The following is an 11,407-nucleotide window of genomic DNA, read 5'->3' as shown; positions in this document are numbered from 1 at the left end:
TAAGAATATATCTCTCGAAGTTCAAGCCTTTGAGCTTCCATGAATGCCCAATTTACTGAGAGTTAGTCCTTAAAACCCTATTTTTAGGCAGCCTTGCAATCCTTCTTCTTGGCTAAGCTGTGCGTTGTTTTCTGGGCGTCAGATGTATTTGTAGCCAGCGCGGGAACGTCGTCTGTAACCACTTCTAGAGTTTCATGAAATCCAAACAGAGATTGCATTTGTTTTCTCCGTCAAATCCAATTTTTGCCTTCAAGCATTGGAAGCGAATTTGGAATGTCGTTAGTACCATTCATCTTTGTAGCGATTTACTCATGTTCCGTGGAAACGTGATCTCTGACGTGAAGTTCTTAAGAACAATAACCAGAAGCTCTAGATATCAATATAATCTAATCTAATAACATCAAATATAATCTAATCTAATAATATTAAATACAATCCAAGTTGTGTAAGCCTAAACCCAATCAGGGTTGTATATAAATAGTCATAGTCTATATCATTAATTGTAAAATTCAATATAATCCTTATTTCCTTAATATTCTATCTCCTCACTATAAGTGTCCCACACACTAAAAATTATTATTCTCATTTCTTATGATCAAGTGATTTTATAATATAAAATATGTCAAAAAAAACTATATTTGTGGATATCTAAAGGTAAGACCTCTCACGAAAAGAAAAACCATAATTGCAATTTTTATTTACATAATCACATAAAGAAAATAACATAAACTTATTAATTTATAGCATATTATTAAACCCTGGCCGCTTACAAGACGGGTAAAGGAATACAAATATCTTATTTATCTAACAAGATGGATAACAAAAAAATAGTACACGTGTCCATGAATACCAATTACCATTCCTAATCCTACTTATGTTTATCTTAAACATACAAATGTTGTCTTCCTAACGATACATTACACCTACAGATAATTTGTGTTAGAGATGGATCTCTGATCTCATCTTGCAACAGAAAAGGAAAATTGAAATTGTAGGTAAAGAGGAAGAAGAAGTAAAAGTTGATTGTATTATTCAGAGTAGAGTCATAGTTTATATACAGGTTATCCAAAGTAATATCGTTAGCCACTAAGCAATAGACACGTAGGCTAACAGAACTATATGCACCAACTAAAAGTATATCAATCGTATATAAAAGATAAGCTAGTGAAAGACTATACTCCATAGAGAGCAAAACACTCTTAAGGATTTATAATCAGCATGTTTCCCATAGAGAGCATAATAGGGTGAAAGGCCATTTGTGAGAGGAGTGGTAGGGAGTCTATTAATCAGATAAGCAGCTGTAGCAAAACTGTGATCCCAATAAGAGAGTGGTATGGATGAGTGAGATAACATAGTGAGGCCCATTTCAACTAGGTGTCTGTGTTTTCTTTCCACAGTCCCATTTTGATGAGAGGTATGTGGACATGTCAACCTATGTGTGATACCTAGTTCACTAAGGAACTTAGTGAAGGGTCTATATTCTCCACCAAAATCAGATTGGACAGATTTGATAGTGACATTAAATTGATTCTGAACAAAAGCATGGAACAATTTGAAGGCTTGCAATGCCTCAGACTTTTGCTTTAGAAAATACAACCAGGTATACCTAGTATGACCATCTACAAAGGCAATATAGTATTTAAAACCAGCACTAGAAGGTAAATGTGCAGGCCCCCACAAGTCAGTGAACACAATATCAAAAGGTTTCTAGTAAACAGTATTGGTTAATTGAGCATGAATTTTATGAGCTTTGCCTATATTACAAGAAGTACAGAAGTATGAACTTTGTTTATTAGAAGTATGAATATTACACAATTTGAGAATATGAGAGACAGCATTGAAACTAGCATGGTCTAGCCTATGGTGCCAAAGTATGCTAGGATTACAATGAACACTTTCATATGGAGCAGAATTAGAAACAATACAGCTTTGAATGGAAGCTGGCAGGGACAAACTCTTATGTGTAATGGAGTGACTGATGAGTTCCAATGATTGTTGGGAGAAAGAGTACAATCCATTAGCATCACGGGCTCCTTCAACAAGAAGTTGCTTAGAAGCCTGAGATTTGATGAAACATTTATCAGAGAGGAATTCAAAGATAACATTATTATCACTAGAGAACTTAGAAACTGACACAAGATTCCTAGTGATGGATGGAACATGAAGTACATCAAATAAATTTAGTTTATAATTGGGTAAGAGTTTGGAATAAAAGTGTATGGATCCTATAGAGTGGATGGTGAGGGTTTGGCCATTTCCTACAAAGACTCTATTAGATCCTACATAAGGTTTCTTATTCTGCAAAAGTAAATCATAGGGAGTAAGATGGTGAGTAGCACCTGAGTCAGCAAACCATGACTGGGACTCCAAGTCAGCTGGGAGAGAGTACTCCTGAGTATAACCATAATGCTTGGTAGTAGCCATCATAGCTATGGCCTGATTGGGTTAAGTACCATCTTGAGTGTTATCTTGCTGCACAGTAGCATTATTAGTAGAGTTTGCTTGAGTGTTGGAGTTGTCTGGTGGGGCATAATTCTCATCAAAGCGATGCCAACACGATGCAACAGCATGGCCATATTTACCACACAATTGACATGTGGGGCGCATGCCAGTTGACTGTCTTCCTCTACCACCACGGCCTCTGCCGCGAGGGTATCTATTGCCTCTTCCTCGGTTACCGGAGTAAGCTCCTCTGGAGCCATGATTCTCTTGTCCTGAATGAGCCAGATTCGCTGCTATTGTTGCAGCTGCCAATTCTTGGCGAAATTTGTCTAACTGTGCCTCTTGCACATATAAGAGCGCCTCAACATCACACAGATTCAGGGTGGTAGGGCTACCATACATTTGCATCACGAACGGGTTATACTCTTCAGGTAAACCTTCAAGGATGGAATCAATTTGGTCTTGTTCTATAATGGAATCACCCACTGCAAGGAGTGAATTAGCAATAGCCTTAATGCGAAGCACATACTCAGTAACTATGCGATTTCCTTTCTTCGTAGATTTCAGCTCCACACGCAGTTGACGCACCCTCGCCTTCATCTAGGCATTGAAGTACTGATGAATTTTATCCCATACTTCAAAAGCGTGTTTGCACGCAAGAACCCTAGGTAGAACAGATTCAGAGATCGTGGATAGAAGCCAGATAAACACAGCTTGATCTTGAACAATCCAGGCCTCGTACTCATCAGAAACTGTACCTGAAAGACGATCTTGAGCTGTCTTGAACTTCAACGGAACTTGCGGATTTGCAACAATCTTGTGCATCTTCTGAGTGAGAATAACACCTTCAACCTGCTGATTCCAGAGGAGATAGTTATTCTCCTGAAGCTTGATCGAAAGCTTTGGTCCGAAAGAATGAGAACCTTTGGAAGACGCAAAAATGGCCGCCAAATCTTGATTTTGCGTTGTGCCTTTGATCACAGAACCTTGTTGATCATCATAATCCATGAGTGAATCTTGGAGACGAAGGAGAAAGAGCGACGAGTGATAGGGTTTTAGGGGGAAGCGTGGTTGATCGTCACCGCGAATGATACCATGTTAGAGATGGATCTCTGATCTCATCTTACAACAGAAAAGGAAAATGGAAATTGTAGGTAAAGAGGAAGAAGAAGTAAAAGTTGATTGAATTATTCAGAGTAGAGTCATAGTTTATATACAGGTTATCCAAAGTAATATAGTTAGCCACTAAGCAATAGACACGTAGGCTAACAGAACTATATACACCAACTAAAAGTATATCAATCGTATATAAAGGATAAGCTAGTGAAAGACTATACTCCAATAATTTGTACATGATTTAACAAATTTTCTATAAACACGTATATATCTACTCTCTACACCCAAAGAATGAAAAGTTTCTTAAAAAATTGATTTAAAGATTATAAAGTATTTTTATGTTACCTCTTTTCTAAATATACTTAAGAGACATTTATTATTTGTGCAAAAGGGGCAATAAGATATATTAAAATATATTATGTATTCTAGTGCTACAAGTATTTAAGTGTTTTTAACATTGCATTAATATACATTGAATATATCTCAATTCATTTGTAAAAGTGATAAGATAAAAACATATGGCTAAAATTCTCAAACTTCTTTATGTTACAGTTTTGTTTTTGTCCTTACTCTTTCTTTCAGCAAAGGCTATCTGTAAATCATTATTTTTCCTTATATTTTTTATTTTTTAGTTTTTTCATAAGTTTTTATCATATTTTATTAACAACTTTAATTCTATTTTTTCATTACAGTTCCATGTGAAACTGTTGAAGATTGTGCAAACTTGTTTGCTACCGACAATACGTTCGAAATGCAAGTCTTGTGCATTGATAAAGTATGTCGTCTGGCTATGCTGATGTAAGGAAAAAATAAAAAAAATATACATTGTCGTAAGAATAAGAATAATAAATATATCTTACTGTTGAATATTTCATAAGTTGTCATTTAAGATTTATGCTTCCAACCAAGAATAGTATTTTTATATACATTGAAATTATGAATTTGTTCTCTATAATGTTGCTTCCAAGTTTTCCTTATAAACTTATTAAATTTAAGTTATAATTAGATAAATTATTTGGGTGTTGCACAAGTTTGATATCAACGTGTAATTCAATTAATTTAAAAATATTTAATTTAGTGATTGAATGTGTTAAAAATATAAGAATATGGAAAAAAAATTATTTAAATAATTTTAAAAAAAAAAAAGAGAAATTATATTTATGTAATTTATAAATTTGACGGATGTTAATAAATTTGATGTTTTCGTCATATACAATTTAATAACACTTTTTGTATAGGTGCAATCGATCAACTATCCTATGACGGTACGGTTTGACATTTTAATAGTTTATTAAACCTCCAAGTGTGTGTGTATATATATATATATATATATATATATATATATATATATATATATATATATATATATATATATATATATATATATATATATATATATCATATGAGAATGCCTTTTTATATGAGAATGTGAGATTGAATCTGAACAATTGGATTTTAAAATAAACGGTGGAGATTATGGATGAATCCTTTTTTCTCTCTCCTACATCATTTATTTCAAAATGTAGGAGAGAGAAAAAAAAGATTCACCAATAATCTCCACCATTTAAATATAAGCCTCTTCTCACATTTTTCATATATTGATATATGAGGTTTCATTCGTAATTCCTCACTCTCTCTCAATTATTTTTTTACATTCTATCATTTTGAGTTATAAATGCTTCAAACTTCCCCACAAACTCCTGATAAGAACTTCCCAATGTGCTATCGATGTTGCCTACAAATAACTTTAGACTTTGTACGAGTACCAAGTGTATAATTTTTAATGGTTCAACCCACTGATATCTTTTCTCTAGTGATTGTCATGTCGACGACCCTTCCCGAGATTCTAGAAATGTTTCTAGATGGTCTTAATCCTTTGAGCCTTGAATGATCATTTTCCGATACCGGACAAATTTAGCGCTATGTTAAGCAATCGCCAAGTAACCTATATACAAGTCACCCTACAAAGAGGTCAGTCAATAACAATTTATGTGTTTAAGAACAAGTTAGAGAAATGTTATAGAGCATCATTCTCCTAAAACTTGCAACACATGTAAAATAACAAACAAAAACAAGAATGAGATTGAGATCAAGAGGGAGGGAACAAATTGAAATTAAAACCACAAATCCAGATGAATTCCTTTTGATTTTTATGGGATATCATCTTAAGGATCCATTAGAGAAATAAACATTAAAAGAAATAGAAACCAAATTTAAGAAATAAAATGGGATTTTAAATGGTCAAATATTAAGAGATTATTGATGAAATACTTATAAAGTATCATAACACCAAATAAATTTCAAACAAGACCATAATAAAATCAAGAAACTATATAATATTTTTAGAAAAAAGGTTTGGTAATTTTTCAAAAACTCAAAACTATTTAAAAAAGGATCAAATATGATTAAGTAATTGGAATTTATTGATGAAATACACAAAGGGTATCATAACATCAAATAAAAATCCCAAAAATTAATCAGAGGTCAAACACAAGTCAACAAGTGTTGATACAATATTTCATATTTTTTTAAAGGTCGGAAAACAATTTTAAACCAATTATAATAAAGCTATCAAAGAAAAAAATCCAGAAAAAGAATAAAATCAAAAATAAAAATATGGAAAAATATCCATCAGAAAGAGAAAATTAAAAGAAAATATTACCAAAAACTTTGGTATTTTTTGAAACTAAAATGAAAGAGATATTAATGCTTTCAAAGAATATGCCCAATGATGGAGAGAAACTACTTCTCATATTAATCCACCGTTAAAAAAAATGGAGATGACAAAGATCTTCTTAAATACTCTTGGCCCATTTTATTATGAACGCATGATTGCAAGTGCTCCAAGTGATTTCACCGAAATGGTAAACATGGGGATGCGTCTAGAACAAGGAGTCTGAATCGGACGTCTAACTAAGGAAAGTGGATCTTCAAGCGGAACCAAAAAGTTCGGAAGTGGTTTCCCAAAGAAGAAAGAACAAAGTGTTGACATGGTATCCCAAGGAAAGCCAAGAGGAAATGTCAATCATCAACAACAGATTGCTGCTATTGCACCAGTCGTTAATGCAGCACCAAATCCGGGATTTACCCTACAGTTTCAACAACAACAGCCTCGACAACAGGCTCAACAGTTTAATAACAATCAGAATCGTGTGCAAAGAGCTTTACAATTCGATCCAATTCCAATGACCTACACAGAGTTGTTTCCTGCTTGGATTGAAAGAGGTCTTGTTCAAACTAAAGCACTGCCACCAGTATCTGAGAAGCTCCCATGGTGGTACAAAGCTGAGATCTCGTGCCCTTATTATCAAGGAGCACCCGGCCACGATCTCGAGCATTGCATAGCTTTGAAACATGAAGTTCAGAGGTTGGTTAGATCAAATCTTATCTCTTTCAGAAATTTAAATCCAAATGTGCAAGCAAATCCGCTGCCCAATCATGGAGGGCATGCTGTAAACCTCGTACGTGAAGGCCCTGACCAATACCAAATCTACGATATAAACTTATCAATAGTGGATTTGGTACAAATGCACGCCACTCTCTGTCAAATGCGATATTTTCGCCGACATCACTATGGTTCCTGTAGCATATGTGGCGTAGATCCTCATGGATGTTTGACTGTGAGAAGAGATCTTCAAGTATTGCTAGATGATAGTACTATTCAAATCTTCAGAAATACGAATGAAGATGAAGTTAACATGATAGGATGTTATTCGCATGAGCATTTAGTCTAAGATATCAACTCGATAACGCCTGAAGTTAACGTTATCGTTCCTCATTTCAACATGCCTGAGCGCATAGAGGTTACCTACAACAAACCAAGGGTTCCTGTCGTTCCTTTGGTCATTTGTCTACCTGGACCTGTTCCTTATGACTCTGACAAAGCAGTTCCCTACAAATACAACCCAACAATGATAAAGAATGGACAAGAAGTTCCCATACCTACTCTTTCATCTATCGTAAATATCGCCGATGTGAGTCGAGTAACAAGAAGTGGACGTGTGTACACTCCACTACCTCCAAAGCATCCCGTTGCTCCTACAACCAAGCAAAATACTGTTGATACACCAGTAGGGAATCCTGAGGAAACTCCTGTCAGTAATACAAACACTGATGCTGGCCAATCCAGTGGAACCAATGTCAATCTTGACTTTGATGAAATCTTGAAACTTATCAAAAGAAGCGAGTACAAAATTGTGGATCAGCTTATGCAGACTCCTTCAAATATCTCAAAACTTTAATTGCTTTTAAACTCTAAATCCCATAGGGAAGCCCTGACGAGAGTTTTGGATCAAGCTTTTGTAGATCACGATGTGACTATTGACCACTTTGATGGGATAATAGCCAACATAACTACTTGCAACAATTTAAGCTTCTGTGATGAAGAACTTTCCGAGGAAGGAAGAAATCACAATCTTGCTCTGCACATTTCTATGAACTTGCAGTTAGACTCTTTGTCAAACGTGCTGGTAGACACCGTATCTTCCTTGAATGTGATGTCGAAGACGACTCTTGCTCGTTTGTCTTACCAAGGAATGCTTATGAAGTTCAGTGGTGTAGTAGTTAAAGCATTTGATGGATCGCGAAAATATGTTATTGGCGAAGTCAACCTTCCCATGACAATTGGTCCACATACATTTCAAATCACTTTCCAGGTCATGGACATTCAAGCTGCTTATATCTGTCTGTTAGGACGACCATGGATCCATGAAGCAGGGGCAGTGACGTCTACGCTCCATCAAAAGCTAAAATTTGTGACAAATGGAAAATTGGTAACAATAAGTGGAGAGCAAGCCTTGATGGTGAGACACTTATCCACTTTCTCTTTCATTAGTGTTGATAATGTGGAAGGAACGCAGTTCCAAGGTATCTCTTTAAAAGACGAATCTTCCAAGAAAAAGCATCAATCTCTTCTTACAAAGAGGCAGTAAAGGTAGTAAAAAATGGCACTACCACCGGATGGGGCAAGTTGTTATCCCTACCAACAATGATACCAGAGGAGGACTCGGATGTATCGAAGAAGGTCTCTCCGATCCTGAAGAAGAATGGAAATGTTATTTCAATGACTCGGGATATCTACCTCAGGAAGAACCGTATGCACCGTTCTATCCTCCTTCAGAGAAACCCAGAGGCAAGGTCAAAACAATTGCTAAAGAAACTCCGCCTATTCCTACAGAGGTTTGGGATACCTTGGGACAACCAAGTGGCAAGTATGATTATATGGTGAAATATACTGCACCTGAAAGTTCAAAGATTTCTATTGAAGACATCCAACCAACTAGATGGGGAGATTCCTTTGAATATGACAATCAACCAGAAGAGGTTTACAGGCTCTCTCAACTTTCAAAGCAACCTGAGATTACTGAAGAGTTCAGCTTCAACACATCTACCAAGGTTAATAACTCTGAAGACGTTTATTCTCACATAAACGCCATTTTTTAAGATGATGGGGAAGATGGCCCCGTAGTTGACTTGGAAAGTGTCTCTAACAACGAGTCTCTTCATCCTGAAGATTGGGATTTATATCTCGAAGATCCAGAGCATGTGCCTCTTAAGAATACATATGACTCATCTTATGCTCTTCAAGAAGCAGAAGAAGATCGCCTCAGCACTACAAAGAACAAGGTTGACAAACCAAGACCTTCAAATACTGCTCGACCAACGGTCAATGTCATCACTGAAGATGATTCCGAGAAAAGCCTGCTTGAATACATAATACACAGAAGAGTTCGTTTCCACTGGAAAGCTGTCAAAGTTCCAAATGTTGTTCGCCGCTCAAAGTAATCACCTCGCTGTTATTTTGACCTCCTGCCTGGCCCAAAGTAGAGAGATGTTTTATAGGGCTTTGCTTTTAAATGTTTTTCTCTTTGTCCTGCCCAAATAATTTTGTGTATAGGGCTTTGTTTTTAAAAGTTTCCCTCTTTGTCCCTCCCATGACAAATGAGTTTCTGTTTAGGGCTTTGTTTCAAAAATGAATCATAAATAAAGTGTCATTTTGAATTCCCTACACTATGTGTTTTATTTTTTTCTTTTTTCTGGAAATGGTAATCCTAAAAAACCAAAAAAAAAACTTTTTCAAAAATCTGCATACACTGTTGCATTCATAGTTTTCTGAAACAAACATAAATCATATGTGCAGATTTACTATTAATAAACCCATTGAATGCAATAACTCTATGCCCTCTCCCAACTTTGAGTTTCCTGTGTTCGAAGCCGAAGAAGAGGAAGAAGAGGAGATCCCGGACGAGATCTCTCGATTACTTAAGCACGAGGAAAGATCCATTCTGCCTCATAAAGAGCCTTTAGAAAGGATCAACTTGGGTTCTGAAGAAGACAAAAAAGAAGTGACCATTGGATCGCTGCTTGATGCTGATATCAAAAGTAAGCTGATAGATCTTCTCAAAGAATATGTTGAAGTGTTTGCCTGGTCCTACCAAGACATGCCGGGGTTGGATACCAGTATTGTTCAGCATTACTTGCCATTGAAGCCAGAATGTCCGCCAGTTAAGCAGAAATTGTGAAGGACTTACCCTGATATGACTAACAAGATCAAAATGGAAGTTCAAAAACAACTCGACGCAGGTTTTCTCGTCACCTTCGAGTATCCTTAATGGTTGGCCAACATAGTGCCACTTCCGAAGAAAGATGGCAAAGTCAGAATGTGTGTTTACTACCATGACTTGAACAAGGCCAGTCCAAAGGATGACTTTCCCTTACCACATATTGACATGCCGGTCGATAACACCGCTAAGTTCAACGTCTTTTCCTTCATGGACGGGTTCTCCGGTTATAATCATATCAAGATGGCTCCCGAAGACATGGAGAAGACATCTTTCATCAGCCCTTGAGGTACCTTTTGCTACAAAGTAATGTCGTTTGGATTAAAGAATGCAGGCGCAACTTACCAAAGGGCAATGACTACTCTCTTTCATGACATGATGCATAATGAAATTGAAGTTTATGTGGACGACATGATAGCCAAGTCCAGCACGGAAGAAGAATATATTGAATACCTTTTGAAGTTGTTTCAACGACTAAGGAAATATCAACTTCGCTTGAATCCTAACAAATTTACTTTTGGGGTTAGATCTGGAAAACTCTTGGGCTTCAATTTCAGCCAAAGAGGTATTGAAGTAGATCCCGACAAATTCAGAGCCATTCAAGAGATGCCTGCACCAAAAACTGAAAAGCAAGTAAGAGGATTTCTTGGACGATTGAACTATATCTCCAGATTTATCTCTCAAATGACTGCTACTTGTGGGCCAATTTTCAAGCTTCTCCGCAAAGATCAAGGGGTTGTATGGACTGATGATTGCATAAAAGCGTTCGACAATATCAAGGAATACCTGTTAGAACAACCAATATTGATTCCTCCCGTTGATGGAAGACCACTAATCATGTATCTTACATGTTGGAAGAATCCATGGGTTGTGTCCTTGGACAGCAAGATGAAACCGGTAAGAAGGAGCATGCCATCTATTACTAGAGTAAGAAATTCACAGATTGTGAGTCTCGTTACTCCATGCTCGAAAAAACATGCTGTGCTTTGGCATGGGCTTCAAAACGTCTCCGCCAATACATGATCAACAATACTACTTGGTTAATCTCCAAAATGGATCCAATCAAGTACGTCTTTGAAAAGCTGCATTAACAGGAAGGATTGCTTGATGGAAAATGCTGTTATCCGAGTATGACATTGAGTACCGTGCTCAAAAAGCGGTCAAAGGAATCATTCTCGCCGATCACTTGGCGCATCAGCCAATTAATGAGTATCAATCTCCCAAGTTTGACTTTCCAGACGAAGATGTCATGTACTTGAAGATGAAAGATTGTGATGAACCGTTACCTG

At 36.4% G+C, this 11,407-nt stretch overlaps 1 long non-coding RNA gene across 1 annotated transcript; it reads left to right on the top strand.

Annotated features, from left to right (window-relative positions):
• The first annotated feature begins 3,972 nt into the window (after positions 1 to 3,972).
• Positions 3,973 to 4,513, top strand: LOC131657293 (uncharacterized). Its single transcript, XR_009300603.1, has 2 exons — positions 3,973 to 4,152; positions 4,251 to 4,513. It is a non-coding gene; the product is annotated as an uncharacterized LOC131657293 (long non-coding RNA).
• The last annotated feature ends 6,894 nt before the right edge of the window (positions 4,514 to 11,407 follow it).

Source organism: Vicia villosa, linkage group LG3 (genome assembly GCF_029867415.1).
Source record: "Vicia villosa cultivar HV-30 ecotype Madison, WI linkage group LG3, Vvil1.0, whole genome shotgun sequence".
Taxonomy (NCBI): Eukaryota; Viridiplantae; Streptophyta; class Magnoliopsida; order Fabales; family Fabaceae; genus Vicia; species Vicia villosa.
Note: the sequence above shows the minus strand (reverse complement) of the source record. Positions and strands in the feature narration are given on the sequence as shown.